Raw genomic sequence first — 19,318 nt, forward strand, 5'->3', positions numbered from 1 at the left:
GACAATGTGTGAAAGGCACTAAATAAATTGTCTAGACAACAAGTTGCAAGAACTCAGAGGAGAGAAAACCATTTCTGCTGGGGTTGATCACTTAACTACATCATTAGTTCAGCCCAATAATAGACAAGCCAAACATTTAATATAACCCATACTTCATTTTTATTAATATAGACAAGTACGTAAGCAATTGCTTGTTGAATATTAACCAAAAGGGAATTTTAGGCTCGAAAAAGAATAAAAGGATATATTATGTCCACGATGAGATAAGTAGATGTATAGGATAAAATATACACCCTGCTTTGGAGTTGATTTCTCACTGAATGATCTCTGAATCAGGTTATTTTAGAAAAATTAAAATACCACTTTCCCGCAATGGGTTGTTCACTTATGAAGGTTATTATGTGAAGAATTCTTATGAGTTTAAATCTAGATTGAAAGAGGGTGTCCAAAAAAAAAAAAAAAAAAAAAAATTCAGCTAATACCTTCAAATAAGTGTGGAGCTTCTAGTATATACTGGATACTGTCCGGGGCAACAAAGGCAAATAAGACTTTGTTTCTGTCCACAAAGAGACAACACCTTTGCCAAAGGAGCTGTACCCAAAGAGATCTGTGTGAGTAGAGCCTTGGTGAGGCACCCTGAACTCCCTGCCAACACCGAGGAGGAATTCCAGGCCCCCCCACAAAAGGACTTTAGTATCACTAAAGTGGGATCCTGCAGGTACGTGGACATCAAGTCTCAGCCAATGTAGCATTTCATATGGGGGAATGAATGAGTGCTTTTCAACAGGGCTAAGGGTGCTTAGGAGTCCCTGGGTGGTACAAACGGTTAACATGCTTAGCTACTAACCAAAAGTTCAGAGGTTCAAATCTACCCAGAGGCGCCTTGGAAGAAAGGCCTGTTGATCCACTTCTCAAAAATCAGCCACTGAAAACCCTATGGAGCACAGCTCTATATGACATACATGGGGTCACCGTAAATCAGAGTTGACTCAATGGCAACCGGTTTTTTAAGGGTACTCATCTCTTTGGCAAATTCAGTATGGTAAATCGTTTAGGAATATAGGAAAAAAAAAAAAAAGGAAAACAAAAGAATGACTAATAGTCTAGTCCACGGGGCATGATGCAACATCAGTTGATAGTGAACGGAAGCTTCAGAGGAATGAAATGAGAAGCTTGTGGATGGAGAAGAGGGCAGAATGGATGTACTTCTTAACAAGTTTTATTTACACAAGATGGTGTTTTATTGAACAATGCTAATAGGTAAGGTCATCCTTGAGATCTAGGAAATCTAGCTTAAAAGGGGAAGAGAAGTTGAAAAGAATCAAAGAGAATTACTTTTGAAATATGTAATACAGGTGGATAACAACAAGAGAGTCTAAAAGGCAATTGTGGCGGTCTACACGTGTAGTCTGAGTTCAGCCATCTGTAAAACTTGGCAATTTGCTCTCTTCCTGAAGTAAATGGGAAATGGTTGTGGATATGACCATCTTCCTGGCTTTCTGCTCCTCCATCTACATCTTCTGCACCCAGGGCCCCACCCATGCTAAGCCAGCCATGCCTCAGTCTTACCCTCATACCAAGTCCCAGCTAGAATCAATGGGATTCTGCCTCATGTTGGTGAGCAATACCCCGCTTCGCATCCAGTTTACAATAGTTGGGTTTCTCTCCTGCCTTTGAGCCTAACTCACCACCTTGATGACCTGGTCGCCACTCCATCTAAGATCGGGCCCCTGCCTTACTCATGCTTGCCTTCCCAGTGCCCTAAGTCCTTCCCTATATTCTCAGCAGCCCTGTGGCTGACCCCTTGCAACGTGTTATTCCCATTTCCCCTCTCATCTGATTACCTATTTCTCACTCTTGGACTTGGCCTGTCCTATGGCTGCTCTGGGCCCCTGGGTCACACAGTTATGTGCTTGGCTACTAACCGAAAGATTGGCAGTTCCAGTACATCCAGAGGCACCTCAGAAAAAAGGCCTGTGGATGTACTTCTGATAAATCAGTCATAGAAAACCTTATGGAGGCCAGTTCTACTTCAACACGCATGGGGTAAGCATGAGTCAGAATCCACTCCATGACAACTGGTTGGGTTTTTTTTTTTTTTTTTTTGATGACCACTCTAGTCCAAGATTAAGCATACATTCTTGGGAACATGGGATAACGATATTTGGGAATACTGCAGAAAGTTACTTTTTTTTTTTTCAATATAGCCAAGAAGATCTTGGACTATCTTGGAACCCAAGACTGATCATTCCCGGGGGAGGAAATCATTGATTGGCCAGATGTGGGTCACATGTCTGTCCCCGGAGCAGGGCCGGGAGGGGGCTCTGTAGGGAGAGGAGAAGAGGACCAGCCCCGTAAAATGTGTGATGCCCCAAAGAAAAATCAAAGTGCATTTCCAGAAGAAGGGAAAATGGACCCAGGGGAAGGGTTGCACAATGACTGCCCATTATTATGGCATGGCTGTAGGGACTAAGTGAATAGTGGAATGTGGGGTGCAAGAAATGCAAGCAAATCTCCATAAGAGCCATGTACTTACCATCAACATGACTGGAGGACAAATGCCCTAAGTATTGCCTGGTCCTGCTGTGGACTTCTCAGGGACAAGAAAGAAACTTTTGAAGGCACTGAGTTTTGAGGCACTGGTATGCTGTTGTTTCTTAGAACAGAATAACTTGGTCTATCTTAACTGGAACAAATAGTGACAACTCGTTTTCTGCTTACAAAGCATAGTTTCACAAATTTCGTCTTCAGCACCACATTGGGTGATACAGCAAGTATTACTATTATTATCATCACTATCATTATATTTTTCATACAGATGGGTTAACTGAGAGTGTAAGTGACTTGCTTGAGGAGACAGAGCTAGTAAATGGCAGAGCCTCCCTGACTCTAATTCCACACTCTCTCCTCTAGACTAATGAACTCCCATAGAGTAACTTCGGCAAATGCTGCTCCGTATCAGTCTTATCGTGGGTGCACATCCCTAATATTTAATCCTAGCTTCCCAGGCTTAAGTTAGATTTTGCAAAGCTAGTTTTCCAGGTGACCAGCGTGATACCAGCCCACTCAATCTCAGATTCTTCTTCCCCCATCAACTGGAATTCTTCCGTCGCATTGCATAGCATCTGAACCTGGCTATTGATCCCATTTATCGATCCAAGACTACACTTCAGGCAAATAAGAGCTCTCACAGATTTAAGGAATGATCTAATCTGCAGCAAGCAGGCTGACTATAGGACCCAGAACATTCCACAAGACCACCAAAGCTTAAGGTCCAATTCCTTTATCTTTAGTCTCCAAATCTGTAGGCTCGGCAACTTTCCTTGTGGCCTTGTATACTTAACTCAGGAACTAGGCAGCCTGATATATGGTTATTTTTTATTACAGTGGGATACATTTAGCTATAAAACAATTATGTTTATCCTATTACCCAGTCAATTTAATTCTGTCATGAAAAATAAAACCTGCAATTCAACCAGCTAATGAAAACATGAAACTTATATAAATCCATAAGATATATTGTACTGCCTTTCTAACTATTGCAGAAAAAGTCAGCTTCACAAAACTAAGATTTTCAAATACCTCTTGAATTTGTCTGCTTTGTCTCCATCTCCGTTGCCGCCACTACAATCCAAGCCACCGTTACCTCTTATATGCTCTATGTAGTCCCAGAGTCCCTGGTTGGTGCAAACGGTTAATTGTCCAGCTGCTAACCAAAAGGTTAAAAGTTCAAGACTACTCACAGGCACCTCCAAAGAAAGGCCTGGCAATCTACATCACAAAAAACCAGTATTGACAACCCTATGGAGCACAGTTCTACTCTGACACGCATTGGGTTGCCATGAGTTGGAATCAACTTGACAACAACTGGTTGTTATTTTGTTGTTGTTGAGGGTTATAGGGTCGCTATGAGTTGGACTCGACAGCAGAGGGTTTTGGTTGTTTTTGTTGTTGTTGTTTTATGTAGTCTCACCCCACTTCAATTCTTTGTCTACCCAAAGCAAATGTGATGTTTCTAAAAACACAGATCTGATTTTAAAAAATCAAATGCTCTCAGGTAAGATTCATAATTCTTCCTGTGACCTAAATGGCCCAACATGGCTTGGCTCCTGGTTTCTTTTCCAGCCTCAGCTCTTACCAGTCTTCCTCAGCGTGATCTCTCTCACCTTACTGGCCATCATACAAGGTTTTGGAATGGATCATTCTCTTTCCTATAACCTCAGGCCCATCTCACAGGCTCCAGTATGCCCTGCCTGGAATTTTTCCCTTTTCCTGACCCCTCTTACACCATAGCAAATCCCTTTCTTATGATTCAACTCTTAGTTTAAGTGTTTCTCTCTGCGAGGTAACGTCTCTGCTTTTCTCACTCCCTACACCCCCACCTAAACAGATCCTCCTAGAGTATAATACCTTGTACTTCTCCTTAGAAGCAATTATCACAATTGTCATCAACCAGTTGTGTGATTTGTCCCCACTGGATCATGACAGCAAATCTGTCTTGTCACGTTTGTATACCTAGTACCTAGCACAGTAGCTGACCACAGTTGTTGTTGTTAGCGGCCGTCAAGTTCACTCCAGATCATAGTGGCCTTCGGTACAACAGAACAAAATGCACCATCCTCACAATCACCAGCATGTTCAAGTCCATTGCTGTGGCTATTATGCCAGTCCATTTCACTGAGAGTCTCCCTTGCCCTCAAGGATGCTCTACTTCGCCAAACATGATGTCTTCCTCCAGCAATTGATCCCTCCCGATGACAGGTCCAAAGAAAGTGATTCAGACAATATTCCATTGTGATCCATAAGGTTTTCCTTGATTAATTTTCAGAAGCAGGTAGCCAGGCCTTTCTTCCTAGTTTGTCTTAGTCTGGGAGCGTCACTGAAACCTGTTCACCATGGGTGACCCTGCTGGTATTTGAAATACCAGGGGCATAGCTTCCAGCATTATACCAAAAAAAAAAAAAAAAAACACCCCAAACCCGTTGCCATCTAGTCGATTCTGACTCATAGCGACCCTATAGGACAGGGTAGAACTGCCCCATAGAGTTTTCAAGGAGAACCTGGTAGATTTGAACTGCCGACCCTTTGGTTAGCAGCCATAGCACTTAACCACTGTGCCACCAGGGTTTCCTCCAACATTATAGCAACACGCTAATGACCACAGTAGCCACTCCAAAACTGCTTAAATGAATGAACAAACCATGCCCGCTTGCCATTGTACTGAGCAAATAGACTCCCAGGCAACCCTTTCCCTGATCTCTCCTATCCTCTGACAGGTGGATAGAGCCTCCTTGCCCCCGCTCAGGCTTCTCTTTCCCTCCCCCACCCATGGCTCTGCACCCCAAACCTCTCTCTATAGCCTTCACTTCGCCCTCAACACACCCAATAAAATCTCTCCTCTCCACCATTCCTATATTTTCAACTTTCTGCCAGCATGTTCATTCCGAAAAACCATCTGATAAACGAATCAGTAACAGGTGCTACATAGACAAACACCTGTCCCAGTGTCTCAGATGTAGCACTGCACTTGAAGCAGACAATAGTTGTTTTGAAAGGCTCAGGATCTCTTCTACCTTCTCCTGGTAACAGTACTACAGCTTTCCTCTGAAGAAAGTCCTCTCTCTTGCTCTCATGAGATTCGATTGAGGATGACAGCTACTCCTTGGCCGCAGGGGAGGCTTTTTGATTTAGGCCAGGCCAGTGGATATACTTCGATCCTCTGATTGTCTCAAGTATAGGCACATTACTCAAGGAAAGTCCATGAAATTCAATGTAATCACTTTTCGGGGACTACCAGGAAAGTGAGTTGTGCTCACTCCAGTAGAATTGAAGCTAGTAGGATGCATGCCTGTAACTTCCGAGGGAAGGGTGGCAAAAAGGAAGGCGCGTTGCAATAGCATGGAATAAGCTAGCAGGAGAATGAAGCCAGCACAAGCAAAGCAGAGATAAGATCTGGAGACAAACCAAGCATTGAAGACATTATTTTGAGCCACCAGACCCTATTGTGCCTAAAGGTTTTCGGTTACATAAGCAAATAAAGTTCCCTTTTTTTTTTTTTTTAAGTTTGTCAGAGTTGGGTTTCTCTCAGTTTCATCCAGAAGAATTCTGACTATGGCATAAGTTAATAAATGAATGGAAAGACCGCAGAACTGACCTTCAGAAGGCTTTAATTCTAGTCTTTGTTCTACAACTCAGCATGAGACCTTGGACAAAGCTCTTTCCTTATCTACAGAACAGGCACAGTGGTTGGATCAGATCTTTAATACCCCTTCTAAGTTTAAACTTCTAGTAGTTTCTGATATACCAAGATGACTACAAAGACCACAAAGGAACTAGTTCCTACTGGTGAGAATTTGAAAGAAAAGCCTGTAAAGGAAATAGTACTGGATGGGGGACCTGTTCTGGGTCAGCATATCTCACGTGTGTGCATCTTCCTATTCTACTTGCAGGTTAGAGAAACAAGGACCTTCCTGGACTGATCATAGAACCTACCGGAGTTTGAAACCAACAAATAGCAACTCCATAGGAGGCAGTGGAATTTCATGAGAGAGCATGTATATTTCTCAGTCACAGGTAGTATATAATAGATTCCGACTCATGGTGACCACAACTGTGTCAAAGTAGAACTGTGCTTCACAGAATTTTCAATGGCTGATTTTCTCAGAAGTAAATTGCCAGGCCCTTCTTCTGAAACATCTCTGGGTGGACTCCTACCTTTGACCTTTTGGTTAGCAGCAACGCAAGTTAATAGTTTGCACCACCTAGGAACTCCAACATATATATATATATATATAAATACACACACGTAATTTTAAGATTTTAAGTTAAATATCCTTATGCAAAATATACTACTTCCTTGAATTTAAACTTATATAAAAATACAATCATTCATGTTATTGTTGTTATTAGTTTTTGTCAATTTGGCTCCAACTCATGAAGACCTTGTGTATAACAGAACAAAATGCTGTCCAGTCCTGTGCCATCTTCGTGATCTTTGGTATGTTTGAGTCCGTTTGTTGCTGTTATTGTGACAGCCCATCTCACCGAGGGTTTCCTTTTTCGCTGACCCTCTACTTTACCAAACACGGTGTCCTTTTCTAATGATTGGTCTTTCCCAATTACCTGTCCAAAGTAAGCAAACTGAAGTCTCGTTATCCTTGCTTCTAAGTAGTGTAAATAATAATAATAACAATTATAATTAAACAATTATAATTACAATTCTAGCCAGAGTCTATTAAGCTAGTAAAGAAAGCAAATGAAACATTACATACCCTTGCACATTTCGGATCATGGATAAATGTAAGATAATGTGGCTATTTTTCTAGTCATAGGGGATAACATGCCACAGATTTGTGACCAAGACTATTTCAACTTTTAAGTAAATATGTCTCTGATTCACCATTTGAATCAAAGATACATTCTGCTTAAAAGAAGTGTTTTTCTTATAAAAGGAACAACTGCGGCATAGAAATAGACATTGAGCCAGAGTCTAATCCTACGTAAGTCAATGAAAATCCTCCTGGAATTATTATTAATGGTATCCTGATTCATCTTTTGTTTTTCCTCAGAGGTACATAAACTGAAAATCTAGCTTCACACATAAAAAACCCTAAACTATCAAAACAGATTAATTCCCTGTTTCTTATTATTATTCATTTGTTTGTCCACGAAACTGTTCCAAGGAATTTTTTCCTCTTTGATTTGTTTTTCCTTAGCCTGTCGTATATCTTGAACTAAAAACTGAAATCTAGTCCAATTTGCTAATAGACACAGAATGACCACACCTCCTTAAACAATCACCTTTCACTAACTTTGGATTAAAACTTTTAAACCACCTTTAAAGTTTTCTTTCAAGTTTTTCATATCATTTGTGAGGGCATTCTGTGAATATTAGCTCTGGTCCAATGAAGAGCAATAGAAAAAGCATGAAGTAACTATGATGCTTCTGCAGCATCCTGTGCCCCAGCTGGGGAGAAGGGGTGGGAGAAGGGACTGTATTGAAAACATTTTTGCTTCACATAATCCAGAACCTGATCTCATGAGTGATAAAGCAAGTGAAGTTTTCAATGTGGTCTTTGTTAAAATTTTCAAAGGCTCTGAAGAAATAGGAAAACTTTCCCTCACCTATTTGTCACCCTTGAATAAGAAGCTAGGTTACAGTATGTGGCACAACCCATTTTGAAAGCATTTTATTTTCTTCTTTCATGGGGTCCTAAAATTACATGAAGCATTCTCAGTTTACTTTGGAAATTACTGGAGGAAGAGATTAGGAAAAATTTATTTCCTATGGAACACATGAAATATTCACAGCTTTCTACCTCTTTTCCCTTAACTTCTGGATTTAGAGCAATATATATATGTGTATTAATTGTGTTTTAGGTGGAAGTTTAAGGAGTAAATTAGTTTCTCATTAAGTGATTAATACACATTTTTGTTTGTTTTGTGACTTTGGTTGCCAACACTGAGATGCGTCAACACACTCCCTTTCTTGATCTCTGCCTCCCCATTTCCATTTTTCCAGCTTTTCTGTCCCTTCCTGCCTGCTTGTCTTCACTTTTGGGCTGCTGTGCCCATTGAGGCTCCTATACCTGGTTGAATTATGTGTGTTCTTGTTTGTGTGATAGGCTTGTCTAACCTTTTGCTGAAGGGTGGACATCAGGAGTGACTTCATTGCTGACTTAAAAGGGTATCTGGGGGCCGTACTCTTGGGGTTTCTCCACTATCTGTCAGACCAGTGAGTGTGGTCTTTTTTTTATGAGTTTGAATTTTGTTCTATAGTTTTCTTCTGCTCTGTCTGGGACCCTCTATTGTGATCCCTGTCAGGGCAAATTTTTGCTCTTGATTGTTTCCCACATAGCTCTTAGGTGTTCTTCATTCTTGTCTCTGATTTTTCCTCAAACAAAGTGGTATCCAAGGATTTGTCTTCAATTTCACTGGTCGTGTCTTCTATTGTGGAAACCCTGGGGGTGTAGTGGTTAAGTGCTACAGCTGTTAACCAAAAAGGTCGACCGTTCAAATCCACCAGGTGCTCCTTGGAGACACTACAGGGCAGGTCTACTCTGTCCTATAGGGTCACTATAAGTCAGAATCAACTCGACAGCAGTGGATTTGTGGGTTTGGTCTTCCATTGTTTCCAATTTGCTCCTAAAATCTTCTATTGCTTTGTCCATTTCTGAAATCTTGTTGTTTATCTTTCAGATTTCTAATTGCTGTTTTTGTATGATTTCTAATTGTTTATTTATTTTGATGTTTTGTTCTTGTATTGTTTTCCTAAATTCTTCCATTGCTTGGTCTGTTTTCCTTGATTTTGTCTGTATTTTCCTGATTTTGTCTATTTTTTCCTTGGTTTTGTCCATCTTTTCCTTGATCTCTTTCTTAATCTCTTGGACAGCCCTGAATTTTAGACTTCTGAATTCCTTATCACGTAATTCCAGTGCCTTTTCATCTACTGGAAGGTCATGTAGTGTTTTATTTTGGTTGCTTACTGGAGTCATCCCGTCCCTTTTTTTTTTTAACATGTTTTGATATTGTCTGCTGTCTCTGAGACATTCAGGAATTGTTTTCTTAGTGTATTGATTGTAGGTTTGTTTGTATCATCCTGCTTTTTTGTTTTATCTCGTTATGCCTTGGCGGGCAAGGCAGGCATGTTTTGTTGCTTGCTTGTCTGTGGGCATGATAGTTCTCACCACCTTGTCCAGGTGGGCCGGGCTGGTCATTCAGATATGGTGCAGCAGGGCTAGTCCAGTGGGGGCAGGAAGGGGAAGGGATTGGTCATTTGTGGCATGAACTGGCACCAGCGGGGTGCGTCTGGGGGCAGCACTGGCTCCAGGGGCCCAGAAGTCTGCACTGGTCCTGCTTGTGAGCACAGCACTCAGTGGGGTGGGGCTGGGGGCAGCACGGGGTGAGGTCCGTGTGTCTGTACCAGTGCTTCTTGGGGGCAAGGTGCTTGGTGGGACAGGGTCAGGGGGCAGCACGGGGCAGGGTCTGGGAGCCTGGGGGTCTGCACTAGTGCCACTCAGGGGCACAGTGTTTGGTGGGGCTGGAGCAGGGGGCAGTGCAGGGCAGTGACTGGGGATCTGAGGGTCTGTGCCAGTGATGCTCAGGGGCACAGCTCTTGGCGAGGCAGGACCGGGGGGGGGGTGCAAGGTGGGCTCTGGGGCTCCATGCAGGTGCCACTTGAGGATGTGGTGCTAAGTGGGTTGGTGCCATGGGGCAGATTGGGTTAGGGTCCAGACGTCCACACAGGTGCTGCTCAGGGGCATGGCACTCAGCAGACAGTGCAGAGAGGCAGGAGGGAAGGGAGAGGATGTGGTGTGCAAAGCTAGGTGGGAGAGAGAAAGAAGAGAAGAAAGAGAGAAACAAAAGGAAAGAAATCAAAAGAAAAAAATGATGACACAGCAGGAACCAGCAGGTAGGAGCAGGGCAGACCCAGGGAGCGCATGTGCTGGTGGCTCTCTAGTTGTGCAGCAGGGCTTGGCTGATTTGTTTTTAGAGGCAGTGCACAGGGCTAGTTGGGCAGGGGAAAGAGAGAGATAAAACCAAACAAAAATATGGTGCTGAAGGGACCAGCCATTGCTGGTGGGGGAGAATGGGGGTGGAAGCAAGCTGGTGTCTCTCTCACTGGGCAATACAGAACTGCTAGTCAGAAAGGGGCAGGCAGCACAGGACCTAGGTGGGAGGGAGAAGAAAAAGGGAGAAAGGGATAGAGAAAAAAAAAAATATATATATATATAGTACTGAGGGAGCTGGCTGGTGGGACCTGGGTAGACCTGGCATGGTGGTGAGCCAGTGTCTCTCTGGCAGGGTGACCATAGTCATTGGAAAGCAGCAGAGGGAGCATACAGGGCAGAAGTGTGAGGGATGGGAAAGCGTGTATCTCTGGCTATCCTTTTGACAGCTCCGTGAAGTTGCCTTTCTGTACTCCCTGTTTGGGGTCATTGGTAGCTAGGCTCCAAGATGGCAAAGCCATGCTGCGTTAGATGGCAGGGGACCTCTACTCTGTAGTTCTCCTCATTCTCTGTTCTCTGTCAGTTTCTTCTTCCATTTGATGCTTGATATAATTCTTTATCTTTTCATCAGTTGTTTAGAGTTCCAAGTTGATGTTTGTATCTGTTTTACTTAGTTTTTCAAGTCTTTGCTGCAGAGGGACAGCATGGGGCTTCTGTCTACAGAGCCGTGTTGGCTGTGCCTCTAGAGCAATAATTTTTTAACTCACTAGCCTTTGACTTAGTAATTGTTCAGCACAGCTGTGTGATTGTTTCAGTTGTTATTTTTTACACGTATTCAGTACATGCAAACTGAAGTGGAACCAGTGACAGTGGCTTTCATTCATTCATTAATTCATTCATTTAACAAATGTTTATTGCATACCTACTATGTACCATCAGCTGTCACTTGTCTGTCAGTAGAGGCTTGCATGTTGCTATGATGATGAATAGGTTTCAGCAGAACTTCTAGACTAAGACAAACTAGAAACAAAAGCCTGATGATCTACTTCCAAAATTCAGCCAATAAAATAAAAACCCCATGGATCACAATGGTTCAGAACTGTTGTGCGTGGTGTTGCCATGAGTCAGGGGCCAGCTTAACGGCAGTTAACAACAACAACACTATGTACCAGGCACTATGCTGTGTGCTGGAGCTACTAAGACAAATAGTTCAGTCTCTGCACCCATGGAGCAGAACGCCCAGCAGGGGGACTGAAGGTAAATGGCAGAAAGTAAAACGTCAGAGGGATGCTTAAGGAGCTGCAGAGGTGCTGGACCCTAATTTTGGTGGTGTCATGGTAGAAAAAGTCTTCTCCAAGGAGGACACATCTAAACTGAAGCCTGAGGGTAGGAAGGAGTTCAGCCAAGCCAGAAGGAAAAAGAGAAGTGGAGAGTGCATCCAACAGATCCATACCAAAAAAAAAAAAAAAGCCATTGCCATAGAGTTGATTCTGACTCATAGTAACCCCATGTATTCAGAGTAGAGTTGCTCCATAGGGTTTTCTAGGCCATAATCTTTTACAGAAGCAGTTTGCCAGGCCTTTTTTCCAGGGAGCAGCTGGGTGGGTTCCAACCTCCAGCCATAGCACAGTCAAAACACAAGAAGCTTCCAAACAAAAGAAATGTCCTAAAAGAATTTTTTTTTTTTCAAACAACGATCAACACTGAAATCACACCACTGTAACGACTGAAGAATAATTTTCAGTAGTAACTGGTTTGGTGTGTTTCTGAACGACTGGTAGGTGACTTTGCAGCAGAAAATCCCAGGGACACACAGGATGAAGCGTATCAGACCTGAGGCTCAAAAATGATCTGTCAGGAGTCATTTCATGTTGTGAAAATCTCATAAATTTCCTGAAACAAAGGTCATTTATACTCCAGATGAACAGGCTGAAAGAGAAATGTGGAAAGAAGAGTGGAGGGAAAGCAAGCAGATGACCCCAACAGATGTTTCCAAAAGAGCTTATACACTATTTTTTTCTTCACTTTCTACAGTTCCTGCTGCAACAAATCCTGTTGACAAGTGCTTTTGCAGTTCTACAAGGATTTCCTAGTAAACAAAAACTTTACTTAAAAAATTACTGTACAAAGCTTTCCCCTTGCATTTCAAGAGCATGAGTAGGCATATCAAATTCTTGTCTTTGTTATGAGAACTGATAAGCAGAATTTATTCGACCAAGTTTACGTTACTAAATATTTATATTTTCGAATGAGTTTTTTTCTATTTTTTAGGTAAAATACAGATGTTTTCGATCTATGCAAAATGACAACAGATATGTAATACATTCTTCAATAATCCATATAAATGCTTAGCACAATGCCTGGCATGTAATAAGTGCTCAATAAATGTTAGGTATTATTATTGTTGTTGATATGACATATTTACAGTAAATAAATAAAAAATGTTTTCTAAGACATATATACTCTTTTTAAATCAACAATATAAGCACATGCTGACAAATGTAAACAGATTTAAAAAAAAAAAAGCATAATGAAAATCAACAGTGCCTTGCTTCAGATGCAACTGTCTTTAACTCTTTTTGCTGTTCGTTTTCAGGTTGTTTTCTTTGTGTTTCTAAAGTGTAGGTATCATGGATTGAATTATGTCCCCCCCAAAATGTGTGTATCAGTTGGGTTGGGCCCTGATTCCTGGTATTGTGTGATTTGCCTGTATGTTGTAAACTCTGCCTCTATGATGTTAATACAGCTGCTAACCAAAGGGTCAGCAGTTCAAATCCACCAGGCGCTCCTTGGAAACTCTATGGGGCAGTTCCACCCTGTCCTACAGGGTCTCTATGAGTCGGAATCCACTGGACAGCACTGGGTTTTGTTTTTTTTTCTGGGTCTTTATGATGTTAATGAGGGAGGATGGGTGGCAATTGTGTTAGTGAGGCAGGACTCAACCTACATGATTGGATTGTATCTTGAGGCAATCTCTTGAGATATAAAAGGTAGAAGCAAGCAGAGAGTGGAGGACTTCATACCAACAAGAAAGCAGTGCCAGGAGCAGACCGTGTCCTTTGGACCCAGGGTTCCTGAGCAAAGAAGCTCCTAGTTTGGGGGATGATTGATGAGAAGGCCAACAGAGAGAGAAAGCCATCACCTGGAGCTGACACCCTGAATTTGGACTTTTAGCCTGCTTTACTGTGAGGAAATAAATTTCTCTTTGTTAAAGCCATCCACTTGTATTTCTGTTATAGCTGTGCTAAATGACTAAGACAAAATAGTCTCACGTTTCTTTTTATTGACTAACCAGTTTGAGGCATTATCAATTGACTTCTTTTCACGGCAGATGAGGATGTAGATCTCTTGCATCATTGACTTGCTCATTCTCTTCATTCACTCAGCAAGTAATTATTGAATACCTACTGTGTGCCGAGCACTGAGGATTCCACAGTGGACAAAAATTTTGCCTGTAGGGAGCTTACCTGCTAGTGGGGTAGACAGCCGTTGAACAAACAAGTAAAGTACATAGTATACAGTTATCCATAAGTTCAACAGGAAAAATTAAGTAGAGAAGGAAGACTAGGAGTCTTAGGAGAAGGGAGCGTAATTTTAAATAGATTGGTCAGGGAAGGTCTCGCTGAGGAGTACATATTTGAACACACTCTAACCTTGAGAAAATTTCTTGTATTTCTTCTTTGATAATTTGTTCACTCCATTTTCTCTCTGTTGAGCCTGCTAGTTTAATCCTCTATGCTGTTTGAATTTCCTTATGTGTACATTTTGTTGTCTTTGTCTTTTTGTTCTAAGCTCTGGGAGAGTTTCTGGGTTTTAACTTTTTAACTCTGCATACAGCAGATATATGGAGATCTTTTTTCTGTGACTCCTTCAGTCTCCTGGGAAGTCACCTCTGATTTCTAAGCTGGGGACAGAAACCAGGATGCTGACATTTCACGCCCAAAGAAATGGATGGTAGTCAATTGACCCTTCTCACCTCCCTGTTTTCAGCCCTAAATCTAAATCCCACCTACTACTGTACCTGGCATTTCAGAATCTTAGGTCTTTCTGGGGTTCTGTTGGGCAGATCTGATTATATCTTCTCCCTCTGTGTGCAGCCTACGTGGCAGCTTCTTCTCCTAATTCTACTAAATCTGTCCTCCAGAGATGCGTGGATATCTCCTGTCTGCTATCGACCCTATTCCATTCTTTTTGTCCTCATGCGTCTGTACCTTTTAAATACCTTTATTATGACTCTAATGACATTTAGGGAAGAAAAGAAAATGAATGTATTGGTTCATCTGTCATCTATAATTGGAAATCCACGTACGATTTTAAAAGCATGTATTGTTTATCATAACTTCCCTCAGATATGTACATACATATTTGCACATTTCCCATATACTTACCCCGAATGTATATCACATACATGTGTGTACATACATATATGTAAATACATGTATTTATGTGTATGCGTACATAATATATGGAAACCCTGGTGGCATAGTGGTTAAGAGCTAGAGCTGCCAACCAAAAGGTTGGCAGTTCGAACCCAGCAGGCGCTCCTTGGAAACCCTATGGGACAGTTCTACTCTGTCCTATAGGGTCGCTATGAGTCAAAATCGACTCGACAGCAACGGGTTTTGTTTTGATTTTCTATGTAATATATATAATCTCTTTCCCATCATTACACTCTTTTGGAGCTAAGATATGTAAACTCAAGAAATATCATTAATCTCAAAGACATAAAGCCCTGCACTCTATGTTCCAAAGTGCAAGGGCATAGCATTACGCAGGACCTGAAAGAACATCTACAGGAAAATGATTAGAGAAGGCTCTGGAGAGGAAAAAAAGCAGCCAGATCCTGAAAGGTCTTATGATCCACGTTGTTGTTGTTGCTATAAGGTGCCATCGAGTTGATTTTGACTCATAGTGACCCTATGTACAACAGAGGGAAACACTGCTTGGTCCTGTGCCATCCTCACAATCCTTGCTATGTTTGAGCTCATTGTTGCAGCCACTATATCAGTTCGCCTCAAAAAGCGCCTTCCTCTTTTTCCCTGATTCTCTATGTTACCAAGCATGATGTCCTTCTCCAGGGACTGGTCCTCCTAATAACATGTCCAAAGTATGTGAGACAAAGTTTTGCCATTCTTGCTTCTAAGGAGCACTCTGGCTGTACTCTTCCAAGACAGAATTTTTCCTTCTGGCAATCCATTGTATGTTCAATATTCTTCACCAACACCGTAATTCAGAGGCATCAGTTCTTCTTCTGTCTTCTTATTCATTGTCCAGCTTTTGCATGCATATGAAGCAATTGAAAACATGGCTTGGATCGGGCACGCTTTAGCCCTCAATGTGACTTCTTTGCTTTTAAAACTTTAAAGAGGTCTTTTGCAGCAAATTTGCCCAATGCAATCCATCATTTGATTTCTTGACTGCTGCTTCCAGGGGCATTGATCATGGATCCAAGTAGTATAAAACCCTTGATAACGTCAGTATTTTCTCTGTTTATCATGGTGCTGCTTATTGGTCCAGCTGTGAGGATTTTAGTTTTCTAATAAAAAAAAAAAAAAAAATTTATTTTTTTTTTATATGCTGAGGTGTAATCCACACTGGAGGCTGTGGTCTTTGATCCTCATCAGTGTTTCAAGTCCTCTTCCCTTTCAGCAAGCAAGGTTGTGTCACCTGCATATTGCAGATTGTTAATGAATCTTCATCCAATCCTGATGCCACATTCTTCTTCATATAGTCCAGCTCCTCGGATTATTCGCTCAGCATACAGATGGAATAAGTATAGTGAAACAATACAACACTGACACACACTGCCTTTCCTGATTTTAAACTACTCAGTATCCCCTTGTTCTGTCCGAACAACTGCCTCTTGATCTATGTACAAGTCCCTCATGAGCACAATTAAGTGTGCTGGGATTCCCATTCTTCCCAATGTTATCCATAATCTGTTATGATCCACACAGCCTGATGACTTTGCATAGTCAGTACGACACAGGTAAACATCTTTCTGTTATTCTCTACTTTCAGCTAAGGTCCATCTGAATGAGCAATGATATCCCTGGCTCCATGTCCTCTTCTGAATCTGGCTTGAATTTCTGCCAGCTCCCTGTCGATGTACTGCTGCAACCATTTTTTAATTATCTTCAGCAAAAATTTACTCACGTATGATATTAGTGATATCGTTTGATAATTTCTGCATTCTGTTGGCTCACCTTTCTTTGGAGTGGGTGCAAATATGGAGCTCTTCCAGTTGGTTGGCCAGGTAGCTATCACATTAAGTTTAAAATTTATCTGAAAATCTTTAGAGAACCACCATGTGAGTTGAACAGGTTTATATATAATCAGATTTATATTTTAGAAAAATTCTGGCTACAGCAGAAAGAATTTAGAAGGGGATAAAACTAGAAAAAAGGATTGGTTGGCAGGCTAAAGCAATGATCCAAGCAAGAGATAAAGGTGGCTTAAATGGAGACAATGGCAGTAAGAAATGGACCAATGTAGAAAAATTTGAGAAGTACAGTTGATGAGTCATGGTGTTTGTTAGAAATGGGGAAGGGAATAGAAAGAGGAGGCCAGGGTAATGCCTGGTGTTCTGTTCTAGGCAAGTGGGTGCTGGTGGCATTCACTAAGACAGAAGGCATAGGAAACAGCAGTTTAGGAAGAAGATGATTAGAAGAGGCCAGAAGCCAATTACACTCACCGAGGCAGGCCACCACCAACTACAGCTGAGTAATGGAGGAGGGAGGAGCATACCAATTGAATGTAGATTGAGACACTGATTGGCACCTGCTGGAGGACACCGACTAGAAATGACGATTTGGGAGAGAAGTAAGAGTCATTATTGCCGTTAGGTGCTGTGGAATTGGGTCCAACTCATCGCGACACTATAGGTCAGTGTAGAACTGCCCCATAGGGTTTCCAAGGAGCAATTGGAGGATTTGAACTGCTGACCTTTTGGTTAGCAGACAAGCTTTTAACCACTATGCCGCCAGGGCTCCAGAAATAAGAGCAGGACTGTCTATTCCTTAAGGGTTCACAGAAAAGACACCATATTTTCCATAATTTGCATCCACAGATAGGGAAAGTTTACTCCCACTGAAAAAAAAAAATTAAGCTACATTTTCATTGTAGGCCATGCATCATGGATTAATACACTAATTACAGATATATAAAACTCCGTACTCTCTCAAAATTGAAAACATGCATTCTACTGAAGCACACGTGAAACGTTTATCAACTGACTAGACGCCAGGTCACAAAGGACAGCTCAAAAATTTTCAAAGATATGATGTCATAGAAATTATTATTATTATTATTTTTACCACAATATCACTAAATTGGATATAAACAATAAAAATACAGAATGGGAGATCACGTTTTGTTTAAATGCATCTCCAATCACTTCATGCATTAAAAAGAAAAGCACAATGGAAATTATAAAATATTTATACCTGAACAACTATAAAAGTACTACGTATCAGAACATATGTGGTACAACTAAAACAGTTCTAAGATAAAAATTTATAGCTTCAAATATATGTTTAAAAGAGTACTGAAAATGAATAAGCATTTACTTCAACAAAGTGCATTAAGTCACTCGAAAGTTAGATACCAAAATAAGATTTTTTTTTTAATAAAAAACATTATAAGGTAAATAACAAACCCCTACATGCCTTGAGTAAAATTTAATATCAGTCAAGTAATAAAAATGCTAATTTCATTCACTCTGCCCTCTTTATCTTTTTTACATCTGTATTGATCAAAAACTTCAGTGGGTTGGATGATATTTGGCTCTCTCATATACATTGTGTGTATATATTATCTGTCTGTATATGTAATATGATTCTCTGTATGTATAGATTATACTGCAATTGGAAAAATTTTCTCTAAATAAAAAACAGCTCCAAGAGAAGCAAGAATGGAGAAGTGAACGAGACCAGGGGCCCAGGAATCAGATAGCACCGAATTCTGTCTCCCCTTTACCTCATTTTTGAGTCCCTGGGTAGTGCAAACAATTAACACACTTGGCTACTAACTGAAAGGTTGAAGGTTCAAGCCTACCCAAAGGTACCTCAAAAGAAAGGCCTGGCGACCTGCTTCTGAAAAATCAGCCACTGAATACCCTGTGGAGCGTAATTCTACTCTAACACACATGGGGTCACCATGAGCCTGACTCAAGTCTGTAGGAACTGTTTTTTTGTTTAGGGTTTTTTTGTTTTTTTTTTAAAATCTCATTTTAGCTGTGTGACTTTGGGTACATTTATATAATCTCTGTAGACTTCAAATTCTTTCTCTGTCAAATAGAGTGCTGTAACAACGGTTGTTGCCGTCATTGTGTTCCGTTGAGTCGATTTCAACTTAGAGTGACATGTAGGTCAGAGTAGGACTGTACCGCAGGGTTTCCAGTGCTGTAATCTTTACGCAGGCAGATTGCCACGTCTTTCTTCCACAGAGCGGGTGGTGTGTTGGAACCACTGACTGTGTGGTTAGCAGCTGAGTACTTAACAACTATGCCTCCAGGACTCTGTAACGATGGTACCAGCCACAAATTATTGTTGCAATGATTACAAGTTATTCATATGCAGTGCTTAATTTGCTGCCCAGCAAAGTCAACAATTATTAAACGGTAAGTTATTAGTATATGAGTCGGAATCGACTCGACAGCACTGGGTTTTTGTGTTTTTTTTTATGTTGAAAGGAGATTTTTAACTTTGACAATCATTCAAACACACTTTCTTTTTCACTTTTGATATTCTTAACACTCCACGAAGCTCCATGAAGTTTTGACAGGTAGGTCGCAGAGAACGTAAGCAATTCGCCTAAAATGACAAAACCGGTTAGTGTCTCTGTGGTATTGGAACCCTGATTACCTGACT

The sequence above is a fragment of the Elephas maximus genome, chromosome 4 (assembly GCF_024166365.1).
Source record: "Elephas maximus indicus isolate mEleMax1 chromosome 4, mEleMax1 primary haplotype, whole genome shotgun sequence".
Classification (NCBI taxonomy): Eukaryota; Metazoa; Chordata; class Mammalia; order Proboscidea; family Elephantidae; genus Elephas; species Elephas maximus.